The sequence below is a fragment of the Hyla sarda genome, unplaced genomic scaffold (assembly GCF_029499605.1).
Source record: "Hyla sarda isolate aHylSar1 unplaced genomic scaffold, aHylSar1.hap1 scaffold_1726, whole genome shotgun sequence".
NCBI classification, from domain to species: domain Eukaryota; kingdom Metazoa; phylum Chordata; class Amphibia; order Anura; family Hylidae; genus Hyla; species Hyla sarda.
The window spans coordinates 32,233-45,511 of record NW_026608367.1 but is presented as its reverse complement, the minus strand read 5'-3'; the positions used below and the strand labels follow the sequence as shown (position 1 = coordinate 45,511).

At 44.2% G+C, this 13,279-nt stretch overlaps 1 long non-coding RNA gene and 3 other non-coding genes across 4 annotated transcripts; all 4 read right to left on the bottom strand.

Annotated features, from left to right (window-relative positions):
* Window positions 1–328: 328 nt before the first annotated feature.
* LOC130312767 (U2 spliceosomal RNA) lies at window positions 329–512 on the bottom strand. The gene has a single exon (XR_008860854.1). It is a non-coding gene; the product is annotated as a U2 spliceosomal RNA (small nuclear RNA).
* Window positions 513–1,465: 953 nt separating this feature from the next.
* Window positions 1,466–4,432, bottom strand: LOC130312756 (uncharacterized). The gene is made up of 3 exons (XR_008860843.1): window positions 4,321–4,432; window positions 2,426–2,588; window positions 1,466–1,604 (listed from the first exon to the last, which is right to left on the bottom strand). It is a non-coding gene; the product is annotated as an uncharacterized LOC130312756 (long non-coding RNA).
* A 4,148-nt stretch (window positions 4,433–8,580) lies between these two features.
* On the bottom strand, window positions 8,581–8,771 carry LOC130312759 (U2 spliceosomal RNA). Its single transcript, XR_008860846.1, has one exon. It is a non-coding gene; the product is annotated as a U2 spliceosomal RNA (small nuclear RNA).
* Window positions 8,772–10,845: 2,074 nt separating this feature from the next.
* LOC130312766 (U2 spliceosomal RNA) lies at window positions 10,846–11,035 on the bottom strand. The gene has a single exon (XR_008860853.1). It is a non-coding gene; the product is annotated as a U2 spliceosomal RNA (small nuclear RNA).
* Window positions 11,036–13,279: the final 2,244 nt, after the last annotated feature.

The window sequence follows — 13,279 nt, the reverse complement described above, 5'->3', positions numbered from 1 at the left end:
ATTAATCTTATTTTGTCAATTAGGAACATTCAGCACCCACCCGCTATCAAGGCAGCTGCCTATCATGTCATGCCCTACCTGCACAGGTGTGCTGGCTACTCAAATGATCCAATTAAGGAGGCCATTTAGTCAGCAGCAGCAGAAGTCCTGTGCCTGGACGCTCCAACAGCGGCCAGACACAAGCAGAAGCAGAAGCAGCAGAAGCAGCAGCAGCACCACCTTTTGTTTTTTGGCTGCAGCAGCAGCAAGGCCCACAGGGCTGGCTAGCTGGCTAGCCAGCAAGCAGGTAGCAATGAAAGTAGGAATCTTTCTTTTTAACCCTGTAAGGGGGTGGTGCACTGTACCCGAAGATACTGCCATATCGGGTCAATGCATAGGGCGACGGAAGCAAGCTTCGAAATCGGCCCCCGTTCTCAAAAATCCATTTAATATATGGTCCCCAGATAGGGGACGTATCAGATATTAAACTGATAAGAACAGATTTTTTTATTTTTTTTTTATCTAAAGCCGAGGAACGTGCTTTCGATTCACCCAAAGTGCAAGAAAAAGTGCAAACGTGTTACACTAAAAAAACGTGCACAAAGGATGCGGTCTATCGCAAGCCCTTCTCCGATAGGAGAGAGGCCCCCCAACAAACCTTACCCTTCGCCTCCGGACCAAAAGGTACCTGCGAGGTTCCAGGTTCGATGTCCCTTTTCGCCGAAGCTACTAGGGGACCACAAATGCTCCCGGCATCCCCCTTGGCGTTAGCCAAGGTATCTGCCCGCAGAGCCAATTACGGTAGGTACCCTGCCAAAGCAGGAGTACCCGGGGTGTTTGCAGGGAGGTGCGGAACCTAATGGCCACACACACCTCCCCTAGACCGCCAGGAGGGACACCCAGAAGGGCTACCGCATCCTGACAAATCCTGTGAACACACAACACGCAAAAAGTGACACAGTGAGACAAAAAATAAATAAATAAGTGAATGTGTGCAGATATACTGCCCGGACATCCGGCCGGATCTATAAAAATTTCTCTGATCCTAGCCAGAAGGCCGGGAATCAAGAGGTGAGTGCCACAAGGTGAAGAGATTATGGTGCCCGTGCTTCAACTCAGTGAGTCTATCCTCCCAGTGAGTTTCGGCACCTCGGGGTCACCACTCCCCGAGGCACAAAAGTACCTCGGCTCTAGACCCTCTCAGCCTCATGGCGAGACCCGGAGGGAACAGGTCACATCGGGGCAGCCGTTGAGCTGATTCCTCAGAACCAGCCCCAGAAAGCCCTGGTACACCTGCATCCTCCATGCAGCACCCATCCCCACCAGCCCCATATCGGCGTTACGGTCCACCGGCATGAAAAACTGATAAGAACAGATTTTTTTTTTTTTTTTTTTTTTTTATTGAAAAGGAAATATACAATACATAACCAAGTAAATCATTCAAAAAATTACATATTCATCTGAAAACACATGAATAACACATATTTGACATATACAATATATACAGGAAGCATGTCTTTACATGTACATATAACAAAAAGCTTTCCCTTCATGACTTTCCCTCAGAAAAAATAAATTGCAGCGGATTCTGTCCCTCCAACTGTCCCTTCATATCAGGATATAATCTGTAAGAAAAGAAAAAGAAAGACAAATAAGAATACAATCATAACCAGTACTTCCATTTTTTGTGTTTCCAGATCCCCTCTGCATCATCAGAACCATAGTTTTTCCTATCACATAATACGTAAAGGTAAATTTTACCACGGATCATGCCCAGACATTCCTTCACACTTACTTCAGTTTGATTGAAAATCCTAATATTCCTTACATCCCACAGAACCTCTTTTACACAATTTACTATGAACCATAACACTCTTGCCTTCTCTCTCTCCACTGCACACAAACCAAACATCATCATATTAAAGGATAAGATTTCAATTCCAGTAAGATTTTTAATTAGACCAGACATTTTTCTCCACACAGACTTCGCATAACCACACTCCCAAAACACATGTACATAATTCTCACATCCACCGCAACCATCCCTGGGACACACTTCACTGTCTACCAATCTCCTTCTCCTCTGAAATTCCCTTGTTGGCAGACACCCATGAGCTAACATCCAAGACAAGTCCTTTTGTTTATTTGTCAGTTCCTTGTGACTGACATTTTTCCACACTACCTTACAATCCTTCTCAGACAGACCTCCCACACATTCCACTGTTTCTCTCTGCTCCAACACTTTCATCACCTTCTTACTATCATTCCATTCAGTCACACATTCCAGATTATTTTTCCTGACACACCGCCCTATTCTCTGATAGAACCAAGGAACCTCAAAACTTACAGGTACCCTTAAGTCCCTTTCCATTAGCTTATATTTCAACAACACATTACCAGCCAAATACCTTACCATGCACCCAAACACACATTCCTTCTTACTTACAGCGAGACAAAAACTGACATACTTCACAGCCAGGAACACTTCCACATTCATCATTCCTTTCCCACCATGCATTCTGCTTTTCACCACCTTCCCACGACTCAATTTCTCCATCCTTGAATTCCATAAGAAAACAAAGATCTGCCTGATAATTCTTGCCAGACACCTATCCGGTGGAGGAAACACATAATTAACATAAAGCAAAATAGGAATTATAACAGCTTTAATAACCAGAATCCTTCCCTCAATCGATAAAGTCCTTAAAGACCAGAAGTTTATTTTATTCCCCACCCTCCCCAAAACCCTCTCCCAACTTTCTTTCCCATACAAATCATTATCAAACACCACCCCAAGCACTTCCACACCCCCCTCTCTCACAGGCCACTCGCACAACCCACTCTCTCCCCACCCCTCAAAAAATTTACAACCACTCTTCCCAACATTAAGCTTAAACCCACTCATTAAACAGAAACACTCAATCAATAACTTAGCACGCCTTACCCCTGCCATTGACTTACATACAACAGTAACATCATCCATGTAACCAATCACTCGCATATCCTTCCCATGACTACCAGGTATTTCTATACCCCGCATCACCTTATCTCTCCTAATCATCCCCAACAAAGGCTCAATCATACAAATAAAAAGAATTGGCGACAGGGGACACCCCTGCCGCACTCCAGATTTTATACTCACTTCCCTACTCAGAAAACCATTGACCTGAATCTTACTATAAATGTCCCTATACAAACATTCAATCCACTTCACCATTCTGTCCGGCACATTCATCCTCCTCAAAACCCTAAACAATAAATCATGCACCACCCTATCATACGCTTTTTCAAAATCCACCGTAACAACAGCCACACCTTGCTTCCTAGTTTTACAGTCCCACAATACATCCCTCAGACCTAACAGACATTCAGAAATCCTACGATCAGGCACTGTACACATTTGCTCCTCACCTACCATACAATCAATCACATCCTTTAACCTATTCGCAATAACTTTAGCAATAATTTTGTAATCACAATTCAAGAGCGCTATAGGCCTCCAATTTTTAAGATCCCTCTTATCCCCTTTTTTAAACAATAACACAGTCACACTCTCACTCATACTTTTAGATAACTTCCCTCTCCTAAGTACTTCCTTACACACCTCCCATACATAATCCCCTAACATATCCCAAAACACAAGATAAAATTCCACAGGCAAACCATCACTCCCTGCCACCTTTCCTTTCTTCATCCCATTCACAGCATCCTCCACCTCACTCTTCCTCACATCCTCTTCCATAAAGAACCCATCAATTTCATCCAAACGCTTATCCACATATCCCAAACATTCCTCCTCTAGAGTCACGTCCCGCTCCTTCTCCGTGAATAAATCAGAATAAAACTTCCACACTTCCTCTAACACCTCATCCTTACCAAAGACCTCTACCCCATCATTCGTAAAAACACTCATCATCTCAGTTTTTTTACTGAATGCCTTTTTAAAGAAAAATTTGCTACATTTCTCATCCTTCTCTTTCACTTCAACCCTAGCCTGTGCAATAATCTTCCTTCCATTCCTCTCCAGACACTCATTCACACTTCCACGAGCTTCCTCAATCTCCTTCTCAACACTCATCCCCAAACGCCTCAATTCATACAAATACTCTAACCTTCTTTGCCATCTCTCATACTCTTCTCTATCTTTCCTCCCTTTCTCACACCCTTTTTTAATAAAAAACCTTTTAGTCTCTAACTTCACCCACTCCCACCACTCAACCACACTATAAAATGCATCCTTCCTCAACACCCATCCATCAAAACGCTCCCTATATTCTTGTAATACACATTCATTATCCAATAAAGACACATTCAACTTCCAAACACCCTTTCCATACTCACTTAGACCACCACCTTTTACCACACACTCAATCCAGGCATGATCCGTGAACGGTAACCTCCTCCGTCTGAAATTAGAAACAGACATTAGTTTTGAGACAAAAATGAAATCAATACGCGAACTTGTATTGTTAGAAAAATATGTATAACCGATAGTACCATCATTATGGGCAACAAAGGAATCCTTTAACCCAAATAAATTTACAATCTCTTTAAGCTGCTTACTAGTACTGTCTAAACCAGACCCACCACCCACCGTAGTACTACTCCTATCCCCCTCTGTTATTATACAATTGAAATCCCCTATAAGGAACACATCATCCCTCCCACTCAAAAAGAAATATAATTTCTCAAACACCTCCCCTCTTTCCTTCCTCCCAGTTGGAGCATAAACATTAATTACTTTATATGTGAAACCCCTGAAAATAAAATGCACTAATAATACCCTACCCGGAACAATATGGACAACTTTTTTAACAACAAACTCATTACTTTTGAACAAAATCCCCACCCCCGAATTACGTTCCATTGAACCAGACCATACCGATTGCCCATAAGGCCAGGAGATATTTGGCTCCCCATCCAAGCAGCACTCCTGGAGACCTAGAACATCAAAAGAATATCTAGAAAGTAAATCAAAAATGGCGGATCTCCTTTCTAAAGATCTAATACTGCGGACATTTAGAGAACCAATTGTTAAACTCATTCAAACATTTGAAGGAAAAAAAGGAAATACAAAATCAAGCATTATCAAAAGGAGGCCTAGCCTTTCCCCGACCTCTACCCTTATTTTTTGCCTCCCCTTCCTTAAACTTAAGAGTCTTTGTCAATTTTTTGACTGAACATTCCTCCAAATAACCTGTGCCCAGGGAGGATAAAGAGGAGTCAGAATCAATCTGACATGACGACCCTCCACCTGCCTCCTCCCTTCCCGGGCTAGGAAAGTCCTCAATCCTTTGACTCTGAGGAGTCGGACAGTCATCCTCCGATTCTTCCACCGGCATCTTTCTCTTCAAGGATTCTTTGTCCACAGTCATCTCCTCTGGGGGATCAGAGGCCTCCGAAACAGATGCCCCCGAAACAGACTCCGCCTTCTCCCCCTCTGCCACCAAAGCATCCGGAACAGACCTAGAAATGGAAGGAAAAACAGGGGCAGACTCTGCTTCACTGGTCAGCACGCTAACCTCTGCATCGCCTGCCCTGGCAGCATTGGAGTCCTCAGGAACTGTCCCACCTCGAAGAGCCATTGCATATGATCGGGGTGCCCCGGACTGGTAAGTGGGGCAACTCCTAGCCAGGTGATCCGAAGAACCACAGAAATGACACTTGCGTTTCTCGGGACAGTCTGCAGTGCGGTGATCAGGCTTGTGGCAGTTCCTGCAAACCTGCCCGGTTGTACAGTTCTCTCTGGTATGACCAAAGCAAAAACAGTCCCGGCAAAAACTTGGCATCCCCGGGTAGTGCAGAAACCCCCTGTTGTTCCCTATCGCAAAGTTCTGCGGGGGGTGACAAAAACCTTCAGCACCACCCTCGGGGGCAGGCCTAAACTCCACCCAAAAACGTCTCATGCCTGTGAAAGTCCCCAGGATGTTATTTTTCCTCTCCGCACCAGAAACAGACACACAATACCTTCTTAGAAAGGTCTGGATCTCCTCATCCCGCACAAAAGGGTTGTACATATGCACTACCACTGGAACTTTCTTAGGCCGAGCCTCGCAGGAAATGAATCGGATCCCTTGTAGGTCAGGGTGAGAAGCATTCTCCTTACTCCGGTAGAGACAGGTACGGAGATCATCCAGGTTGTAGAAGGTCACGTCAAAGAATCCTTGGCTGGGAAAGACCTGGACACAGAAGATGGAAGCATGCGGCATCCTCAGCACTCCTTCCACGACCTTCTGCTGGACATGCAAAATCCCGTAGGCACTCCTCTTTTCCTCCTCGATAAACAGCCGTACTGTATTAGGAGCGTTCGGCGCATTAGCCATCCTCTCCGGCAGACCCGTCCTCCGATGATCACCTTCCCGTTATCCTGGGACTAAGCCCTCTCCCCAATAGCAGCAGGTGGGTGAAGCCCAGGCAATAAACCTGGGCGATCCCACAAGGCCGAGGAGAGGGGTACCCGAATACCTTAGGGCAAGACACTTGATCTTAGCCAAAAGGCCGAGAAGCGATAACCGTGAAAGGGGCGGGCCAAACAAGGTGCCCTTCATGGGCACTATCACTGCTTGCTGTCAGGGAGGCTGCCAGACAATTTTCCATGCACACTCTGGGCTGGGGGGCAGTCAACCACCAGTACACACAGCAGAACCTAAACCCATACCATTATTGCTAAGCAGCAAGACAGGGGCCCATTGCACTCCCACGGGGCCTTTTTAAATGCAATCCATAACCCGGATTTGCCAGGAACCCTTCTTACTCCTCCTACTTGCATGTGACACTGGGCTTAGGATCTGCATAGGAAACACACACACAAGCACACACCTACCTTTGTTGCCTGCAGATGCCTCCTTGGCTGTCCCCAAACGGTATCAAACCAACACCCACGGGAAGCTGTAAGCATAGAGGACATGCCTGCACCCCATTGGACTTACCTGTGTGGGTTAAACCCGGGTTATGTGACAACCTATGGCGGTGATGGTTCTGCTCAGGCAGAGCAGTGCTGATGCTCCTCATAAAGCTGTCGCTGCTGTGAAGGTTCTAGGTGACATCACAAATCCCTATGGTTACATACACAACAAAGCTGGGTTGTTGTTGTTTACACTCTGCAAGGCCTGTGGAAGTGAGTGACATCATAGCACTGTAGTTCTGAGGGTTCTAGATGGATGCAACAATCTCCTGTTGCTTCTATGAAGGCCATAATAGACGACATCACCAAACAGCTCCATAGTCACATACACAGCAAAGGAGAGATGTTGTTTACACCTAGTGATGTCAGTGGTATTGAGTGACATCACAGCACAGTGCTAAGGCTCCTGGGCCTGGACACAGCAGCGGCTGCAATATCTCAACGGAGAATACGTTTATATATATGTGTGTGTGTGCGCGTATATATATATATATATATATATATATATATATATATATATATATATATATATATTCTCCGCCGAAATCACTTTTAAACCCATTTCCACCTTTTTTTCCCTTCTCTTCCTCTTACTTTTTTTTCACGTTTTTTTACGTTTTTCTCCTTTTCGCCTCTTTTCTGGGCGTATTATTCTTCTTTTTCTTCTTTTTTTTCGTCTAATGCATACCCCATCAGTGCAGCAATGCTTATTCAATACCGCCAGCAGATGGAGACACTGGGGGATAATTTTCTAAGGATTTATACTGATTTTTCCTGTCTGAATTTGTCGCACAGAAAGTTGCAGGCCAAATATGTGTGACATTTCTGCGACTTTAGCTTCTAGAGCATTTTTACAACATTATACATAGGTGCTGAATACATAAAAAGCGACTGTTCAGCGACAGACAAGTCGCATCGGCTGAAAGTAGGCCAGAATGTCAGTCCATGTTGGAGCAGGTTTAGATACAGTCTAAAGTATAGATCTCAAAGTCTGTGCACAGAATTTAGCAAGGGCCTCGCACCTTCTGATGCATTAGGTAGGTGCACAATAGCATAGCCTAACCCTCTGTACTTTGGTCTATATTGATGCGGGACATAGACAGCCAGCTGATGACCAATCCATTAGTGCAATGGATGGCTGGAAGCATTTGTCTTTGCCTTTGCAATACCACAGAAGCAATGCATGGTCAATGTACAGCAATGACACACCTGTGTGAACAGCCAGGAGACCCCCCCCCCCCCCATGTTATGTTACATAGTTACATAGTTAGTACGGTCGAAAAAAGACATATGTCCATCAAGTTCAACCAGGGAATTAAGGGGTAGGGGTGTGGCGCGATATTGGGGAAGGGATGAGATTTTATATTTCTTCATAAGCATTAATCTTATTTTGTCAATTAGGAACATTCAGCACCCACCCGCTATCAAGGCAGCTGCCTATCATGTCATGCCCTACCTGCACAGGTGTGCTGGCTACTCAAATGATCCAATTAAGGAGGCCATTTAGTCAGCATCAGCAGAAGTCCTGTGCCTGGACGCTCCAACAGCGGCCAGACACAAGCAGAAGCAGAAGCAGCAGAAGCACCACCTTTTGTTTTTTGGCTGCAGCAGCAGCAAGGCCCACAGGGCTGGCTAGCTGGCTAGCCAGCAAGCAGGTAGCAATGAAAGTAGGAATCTTTCTTTTTAACCCTGTAAGGGGGTGGTGCACTGTACCCGAAGATACTGCCATATCGGGTCAATGCATAGGGCGACGGAAGCAAGCTTCGAAATCGGCCCCCGTTCTCAAAAATCCATTTAATATATGGTCCCCAGATAGGGGACGTATCAGATATTAAACTGATAAGAACAGATACTACACTTGATCTTAGCCAAAAGGCCGAGAAGCGATAACCGTGAAAGGGGCGGGCCCAACAAGGTGCCCTTCATGGGCACTATCACTGCTTGCTGTCAGGGAGGCTGCCAGACAATTTTCCATGCACACTCTGGGCTGGGGGGCAGTCAACCACCAGTACACACAGCAGAACCTAAACCCATACCATTATTGCTAAGCAGCAAGACAGGGGCCCATTGCACTCCCACGGGGCCTTTTTAAATGCAATCCATAACCCGGATTTGCCAGGAACCCTTCTTACTCCTCCTACTTGCATGTGACACTGGGCTTAGGATCTGCATAGGAAACACACACACAAGCACACACCTACCTTTGTTGCCTGCAGATGCCTCCTTGGCTGTCCCCAAACGGTATCAAACCAACACCCACGGGAAGCTGTAAGCATAGAGGACATGCCTGCACCCCATTGGACTTACCTGTGTGGGTTAAACCCGGGTTATTTGACAACCTATGGCGGTGATGGTTCTGCTCAGGCAGAGCAGTGCTGATGCTCCTCATAAAGCTGTCGCTGCTGTGAAGGTTCTAGGTGACATCACAAATCCCTATGGTTACATACACAACAAAGCTGGGTTGTTGTTGTTTACACTCTGCAAGGCCTGTGGAAGTGAGTGACATCATAGCACTGTAGTTCTGAGGGTTCTAGATGGATGCAACAATCTCCTGTTGCTTCTATGAAGGCCATAATAGACGACATCACCAAACAGCTCCATAGTCACATACACAGCAAAGGAGAGATGTTGTTTACACCTAGTGATGTCAGTGGTATTGAGTGACATCACAGCACAGTGCTAAGGCTCCTGGGCCTGGACACAGCAGCGGCTGCAATATCTCAACGGAGAATACGTTTATATATATGTGTGTGTGTGCGCATATATATATATATATATATATATATATTTCTCCGCCGAAATCACTTTTAAACCCATTTCCACCTTTTTTTCCCTTCTCTTCCTCTTACTTTTTTTTCACGTTTTTTTACGTTTTTCTCCTTTTCGCCTCTTTTCTGGGCGTATTATTCTTCTTTTTCTTCTTTTTTTTCGTCTAATGCATACCCCATCAGTGCAGCAATGCTTATTCAATACCGCCAGCAGATGGAGACACTGGGGGATAATTTTCTAAGGATTTATACTGATTTTTCCTGTCTGAATTTGTCGCACAGAAAGTTGCAGGCCAAATATGTGTGACATTTCTGCGACTTTAGCTTCTAGAGCATTTTTACAACATTATACATAGGTGCTGAATACATAAAAAGCGACTGTTCAGCGACAGACAAGTCACATCGGCTGAAAGTAGGCCAGAATGTCAGTCCATGTTGGAGCAGGTTTAGATACAGTCTAAAGTATAGATCTCAAAGTCTGTGCACAGAATTTAGCAAGGGCCTCGCACCTTCTGATGCATCAGGTAGGTGCACAATAGCATAGCCTAACCCTCTGTACTTTGGTCTATATTGATGCGGGACATAGACAGCCAGCTGATGACCAATCCATTAGTGCAATGGATGGCTGGAAGCATTTGTCTTTGCCTTTGCAATACCACAGAAGCAATGCATGGTCAATGTACAGCAATGACACACCTGTGTGAACAGCCAGGAGACCCCCCCCCCCCCCCCCAATGTTATGTTACATAGTTACATAGTTAGTACGGTCGAAAAAAGACATATGTCCATCAAGTTCAACCAGGGAATTAAGGGGTAGGGGTGTGGTGCGATATTGGGGAAGGGATGAGATTTTATATTTCTTCATAAGCATTAATCTTATTTTGTCAATTAGGAACATTCAGCACCCACCCGCTATCAAGGCAGCTGCCTATCATGTCATGCCCTACCTGCACAGGTGTGCTGGCTACTCAAATGATCCAATTAAGGAGGCCATTTAGTCAGCAGCAGCAGAAGTCCTGTGCCTGGACGCTCCAACAGCGGCCAGACACAAGCAGAAGCAGAAGCAGCAGAAGCAGCAGCACCACCTTTTGTTTTTTGGCTGCAGCAGCAGCAAGGCCCACAGGGCTGGCTAGCTGGCTAGCCAGCAAGCAGGTAGCAATGAAAGTAGGAATCTTTCTTTTTAACCCTGTAAGGGGGTGGTGCACTGTACCCGAAGATACTGCCATATCGGGTCAATGCATAGGGCGACGGAAGCAAGCTTCGAAATCGGCCCCCGTTCTCAAAAATCCATTTAATATATGGTCCCCAGATAGGGGACGTATCAGATATTAAACTGATAAGAACAGATTTTTTTTTTTTTTTTTTTTTTTTATTGAAAAGGAAATATACAATACATAACCAAGTAAATCATTCAAAAAATTACATATTCATCTGAAAACACATGAATAACACATATTTGACATATACAATATATACAGGAAGCATGTCTTTACATGTACATATAACAAAAAGCTTTCCCTTCATGACTTTCCCTCAGAAAAAATAAATTGCAGCGGATTCTGTCCCTCCAACTGTCCCTTCATATCAGGATATAATCTGTAAGAAAAGAAAAAGAAAGACAAATAAGAATACAATCATAACCAGTACTTCCATTTTTTGTGTTTCCAGATCCCCTCTGCATCATCAGAACCATAGTTTTTCCTATCACATAATACGTAAAGGTAAATTTTACCACGGATCATGCCCAGACATTCCTTCACACTTACTTCAGTTTGATTGAAAATCCTAATATTCCTTACATCCCACAGAACCTCTTTTACACAATTTACTATGAACCATAACACTCTTGCCTTCTCTCTCTCCACTGCACACAAACCAAACATCATCATATTAAAGGATAAGATTTCAATTCCAGTAAGATTTTTAATTAGACCAGACATTTTTCTCCACACAGACTTCGCATAACCACACTCCCAAAACACATGTACATAATTCTCACATCCACCGCAACCATCCCTGGGACACACTTCACTGTCTACCAATCTCCTTCTCCTCTGAAATTCCCTTGTTGGCAGACACCCATGAGCTAACATCCAAGACAAGTCCTTTTGTTTATTTGTCAGTTCCTTGTGACTGACATTTTTCCACACTACCTTACAATCCTTCTCAGACAGACCTCCCACACATTCCACTGTTTCTCTCTGCTCCAACACTTTCATCACCTTCTTACTATCATTCCATTCAGTCACACATTCCAGATTATTTTTCCTGACACAGCGCCCTATTCTCTGATAGAACCAAGGAACCTCAAAACTTACAGGTACCCTTAAGTCCCTTTCCATTAGCTTATATTTCAACAACACATTACCAGCCAAATACCTTACCATGCACCCAAACACACATTCCTTCTTACTTATAGCGAGACAAAAACTGACATACTTCACAGCCAGGAACACTTCCACATTCATCATTCCTTTCCCACCATGCATTCTGCTTTTCACCACCTTCCCACGACTCAATTTCTCCATCCTTGAATTCCATAAGAAAACAAAGATCTGCCTGATAATTCTTGCCAGACACCTATCCGGTGGAGGAAACACATAATTAACATAAAGCAAAATAGGAATTATAACAGCTTTAATAACCAGAATCCTTCCCTCAATCGATAAAGTCCTTAAAGACCAGAAGTTTATTTTATTCCCCACCCTCCCCAAAACCCTCTCCCAACTTTCTTTCCCATACAAATCATTATCAAACACCACCCCAAGCACTTCCACACCCCCCTCTCTCACAGGCCACTCGCACAACCCACTCTCTCCCCACCCCTCAAAAAATTTACAACCACTCTTCCCAACATTAAGCTTAAACCCACTCATTAAACAGAAACACTCAATCAATAACTTAGCACGCCTTACCCCTGCCATTGACTTACATACAACAGTAACATCATCCATGTAACCAATCACTCGCATATCCTTCCCATGACTACCAGGTATTTCTATACCCCGCATCACCTTATCTCTCCTAATCATCCCCAACAAAGGCTCAATCATACAAATAAAAAGAATTGGCGACAGGGGACACCCCTGCCGCACTCCAGATTTTATACTCACTTCCCTACTCAGAAAACCATTGACCTGAATCTTACTATAAATGTCCCTATACAAACATTCAATCCACTTCACCATTCTGTCCGGCACATTCATCCTCCTCAAAACCCTAAACAATAAATCATGCACCACCCTATCATACGCTTTTTCAAAATCCACCGTAACAACAGCCACACCTTGCTTCCTAGTTTTACAGTCCCACAATACATCCCTCAGACCTAACAGACATTCAGAAATCCTACGATCAGGCACTGTACACATTTGCTCCTCACCTACCATACAATCAATCACATCCTTTAACCTATTCGCAATAACTTTAGCAATAATTTTGTAATCACAATTCAAGAGCGCTATAGGCCTCCAATTTTTAAGATCCCTCTTATCCCCTTTTTTAAACAATAACACAGTCACACTCTCACTCATACTTTTAGATAACTTCCCTCTCCTAAGTACTTCCTTACACACCTCCCATACATAATCCCCTAACATATCCCAAAACACAAGATAAAATTCCACAG